Consider the following 5146-nt stretch of genomic DNA (forward strand, 5'->3'; position numbering starts at 1 on the left):
TTTCCCTTTTATTGCTTTTCAGAACATAGCTGTGAATGTGTTTGTTTTATGCTTGATTTTACTAGTTGTGTCTAGTGGTATTAACTTTAACCATGGTGTTTGTTTAAAACAAATATTTATATGTTGAGTAAGACGTTCTCTATTTCCATTATTTGAAGGTGTTTTGTAAATAGTAGGTATTGAATTTTACTGAGTATCGTTTCATCTTTTTATGATGATTGTCTGATGTTTTTTTACTTGGCATATTGTTGAAGTTATTACAGTTTCTAGTACTGATCTGTCCTTACTTTCTGGAAATAATCTCTATTTGATTATAATTGCCAGGTCTTTAAATTAGCTACTGAATTTCATTTACTGTTATAGTTGAGATTTTTATATCTATATTTATAAATAATATTGATCTATAAATTTTTATAATGTATACTTTAGGTTTTGTGTCACTTTTATATCTGCTTGGAATTGCGTAGCCTTTAATATTATTTTATGTTCATAGAATTTTATAGAAATTTGTAATGGTCTTTTTTTTCTTTTCATTAAAAAGTTTTTTAAAAAATCACCAGTAATAATAACTAAGTTCAGGGATTTTTGGAGGGATATTCTACTTAAAATTTTTTAATATTTATTTGTTATTCTATTTAGGTTTTATCTTGCATCAATTTTAGTAATTTTTTTCAGAATAATTACCAATTTTATTTATGATTTCAAATATAATAGTCTTTCATTCTTATAATCTGTATATCTGTTGCTAATAGTTCCTTTTATTAAAAAGAGTTTATTTTTTATTATTTGTTCATAATTTTAAAAAAATACCTTTATTATTTGTTCATAATTTTAAAAAAATTCCCAGATATTGGTTTTTTATTATTTGTTCATAATTTTAAAAAAATACCCAGATATTGGTTTTATTTAGTAATTCTGTCCAAAGACAAAAGCCACACAACACACGAATTATTAGGAAATGGACAATAGAACTATTAAATGAAATAACTAATCTGATCCTGGTTTTCTTTTTTCTTCATAGATCATCATTTTCCTCCAATCTGGAAAATGAAAGATTTCCTTTTTATCCTTGGAATTCGTATTTCCTGGGGATATACTCAGGTCACTCCTTTCAACAATAATCTTGTCTTCAACACAGTCAGGTCTTTTAAAAATAAAGAGTCAAATCTTTCTTGGGAAAATGTGTCCTATTCTTTTTAAACTTTAAGACTTCTTTATAAAAATTTAGCTTTTATATTTACCAAAGTTATACATGCACATTCTTTAAAGTGTCAAGTAATCCCATCAGGCTTGCAACAAAGAACATCCTTCTCCCTACCAGCAAAACCCTTGTCTTGCAATTTTCTCTTTTCCAGAGGCATCTACTTTTACACCTTTGTTTTTCGATCTCCATTTTAAAAAATAACATGCTTATTTTATTATATCTTGAGTCTTTAGGTGTTGGCATCATCTGTTGCATTCTCATTATGGAAGTTGCTTTACTACTCCCCCTCCCCATTTATACCACACAGATGCATACTTCTTGTTCCCTCTTCTCCCAATTTGATCCTCTAAGGTTTTTTTTTACCTGTTTCCTTTATTTTTATTACTTTATCTTTTTGCTCTATATTTTGGGAGATTTCCTCAACTTTATTTTTCATCCTTTTCTTTACTGCCATTTTAGTAGGGTTCTGGAATTACTCACACTTCTTTCTTTAATCAGAAAGCTGATTCTGTCCTCCACTTCTGCTATAAAAGCATGAGATCTATGGAACCCATCTTCCTTGCTTCTTATATGTTTTCTTGACATTTACATGTTTGCTTTTTATAATGCAAGAATTTTATGAGATAGTCTTTAAAGTTATTCCCTCTTTCTCCTTTTTTAGTATCTTTGTTACTATTCACTGCCTTTAATCAATTTCTTTTTTAAAAGGTGATTTAAAGCACTTTCCAGTAATACTTCTGTATTTTCCAGTTGCTCCATTTGCTCTTGTTTTATTGAATGTATATATCTGTGTATTCAAGAAGCACGATATTTCATTTCCCGAATTCAGTCTATTTCAGTGGAAACTGTTCGCTTCAAAATTTTCAACTTGGTTCTCCTCTTTCAAATTGTTAGTCTCTTTACTTATCTTAATATTTTTCAGCTTCTGATTTTATGAGTGAATGTTTTTATAAGTAAAGGTCTTATATTTTGAGATCAATTAGGAATGATAGCTGGTACACATTTCATCAAGAGTATGCTGTGTAAGCTGTGTGTGTGTGTGTGCACACACGCATAATGAACTGTGATTCTATTTTCTCTTGAGGGCCTCTCTACAGAGCAATCTGTTTCATATCTTCATTCACTTCTTCAGAATTTTAGGTGTTTCTCAGGTTTATCTTCTACTTCATTAATCAAAAGGAGGTTACTATTCGACTACTACAATTTTATTTTAGAGTAGTCTTTTTGATTCAATAAAAACTATGTCTAATGCTGTATGGTTGAAAATATGAAACAGTTTTTTTTTCCTAATATTGATAGGTTCTGGAGCAAATTCATTTTAGAGAAAGAATTTTACCCTGATGGCATAGGAATTAGCTCTTATTACCATGTGCTGGATATTACCATAGACTTCACTTGATTTTATTCTTTTTCTATTACTTTGTTCTTGAGCTAGGAGAAATGTTGGCCCAGTGGTGATGAAGAGTCAGAGGTAAGAATTGTCATTAAGTCTGCGTTCTACCTGAGCACTGTGCATTCCTCCTCTCAGGTCTGCCACAGCAGTTCCTGTTTTGTAGAAAGCATTACGTGCCTAATTCCAAGTTCTTCCAGTTTTCCAAGCCAGGGCTGTCCAGTAGAACCTCCTGAGTTGATATTACATTAGCATTATGCTGTATCCACTCTAATAGAGTAGTCATTCACCACATTGTTGCTATTAAGCACTTGAAATGTGGCTAATGTGACTGAGGACCTAAATTTAAATTTAAATTTAATTTTGGTTAAATTTGCATTTGAATAGCTACCTGTAGCTAGTAGCTTACCATATTGGACAGCAGAGCTCTTGGCATCTCAAAGCATTCAGGGTGAGGAGAAATTATTCTTGTAAGAATAATTCTGAGTCTAGATGAGAAGGAAAATGTCACCCAATAGCTCATGGTCTTCTAAGACCCCTTATCCACAGAAGTAGAAGGAAGCTTCAGGTAAGATAAAGAGGTCTTTTGGTTTGATAAAATGCAGCTTTAATTAAAGAATAGTTGAACTTCCAGCATAGAAAGCACACAGATGCTAGGGGATAAAGGTGCATTGGAGCTGGAGAAAATAGATAAGTGAAGCTCAAAGCTACCTCTGATGAGGGCTGATTCTTAAATCTTGACCCATGATTTTATAAATTGCCACCAGCACCAACATGCATACCATTTTTTCTTGCTTCTCATTGTGGTTACACCAAGGTCTCCCTTCACAAGTTTTAACAGATTAAGGAGTATTTTGGAGAGGAGTTTCCTTGTACTTTCACTACTTACCTATCTTCCCAGAATCCTCCTTAATTTTTTTTTTCCAAATTTGGAAAAAGAGCTATGTTATCAACCAGGTTGATAAAATGATTAGTTTGAGTATTTGGGAAGTAAGAGCTTGTAAAAGGCATTTGTTTGAGCTCTCCACTTAATCTTGACAGCACCTTACCATCTGACACTCAATTTTATGTTAGATTTGAGGAGAAATTAGAAAATGAGGGGTGTGGGTGTCATTTGTTATCTCCTCAAAGATAGGGTCACGTCTGTCCTTGCCTGACAGGGTGCGCCCCATCCCATTCATATTCTGTAGTCTCCGGTCATTTTACCCTGTACTTGTCTCAGTGAAACAGCTTCCCTCCCTGCTTCATTCTAATCAGATTCTTTTCAGCTTGGAAAGATGAAGTTCATGATTATATCCTCAAAATCCATTCATTTGGTGCTGTGGCCGACTTTCCAAACGGCCTACCGTCTTCCTGTCAATGAGTTCTGTGAAGCTGGTGGCATGCCAGGATGGCCTTGTTTGCTTTCTGCTTTAAGCAGAAAAATTGGATTTAGAAAGCTTTTCCTAATCTGGATCTCTGCAATATATAATAAACTTCTTACATCTGTCACCATCAGCATTCTCTTTGCCGTCTTTACTTTTATGTTTCAAAGAGGAAAGACGGGTGCCCTTTCTTTCTCTTCCTATTCAAGCACTGTCTTGGGAAGCTAGCCCTGAAGATTAGTGACATCTTCCTGACTGGGATGATGGGGGACCGGAACAAATTTAGGATTGCCCTCTATACCAGCCACATTCTGTCCTGATTAACTCTTAAGGAGCAACTCTTGATCTGGAAGCTTCTAATGTTTTGAAACTTTTCAGATTGTAAAATAAAAGTTAAGCCTAAAGCTCTCTGAACATCCTCTTTATTGATGGCATTGATTACATGATAGAGATGATGTTTTCAAAGTAGAGACTAAAGTCCACTTGCACCGAATCATCTCCTGTACTAGTTAAAATGCAGACTCCCTGGCCCACACTCGGCCCTGCTAAGTTAGAATTTATGTACTCAAGGCCCCGTGTGCATTTTAACACCTCCTCGGGTGATTTTTATACTTCTGAGAACCACTTTAAAAGTAGTAATATTATCAAATAACTCATTCAATGGTCACTCTTAGAAGCTGGGGAATCAGATAGCAACCTTTTCATGGGCAAAGAATGGTCCAGTGGAAAGTTAGGTATAAAGTGCAGGAATAAAGGAGACACAGTTTTTAATCTTGTGCCATTGTTTGCTTGTTGTGAAACAGTAAGGAATTGACTTAGTCTCCCTGACTTGGATCTCTTGTTTCTAAATGCTTGCTTGACAGGCTTGATAAGGTATGAATATAAATCACCTGGCACATAGTGAGTACTTGGTTAACATTTTCTATTATTATTTCTCAGTGATGCTATATTTTAAAAAGATTTTATGTATGAAACAACTTTATTTTGTGAAGCAATGATTTATTTATTCCTCAAAGACATGTATATCTGCCAATAAGGGTTCTGATGAGCTTGAGTTCTCCCACTGATGTCATTCCTGCCAGTTGCAAAAGAGCTTGGTGTCCCAGCCTAGCATTGCCATTTGGTTTGTGGGAATATTCAAATAGCTTCTGTACCCCCTTGACTACATACGAGCTCTGTCAATTCATG

The sequence above is a fragment of the Pteropus alecto genome, unplaced genomic scaffold (genome assembly GCF_000325575.1).
Source record: "Pteropus alecto unplaced genomic scaffold, ASM32557v1 scaffold86, whole genome shotgun sequence".
Lineage (NCBI taxonomy): Eukaryota > Metazoa > Chordata > Mammalia > Chiroptera > Pteropodidae > Pteropus > Pteropus alecto.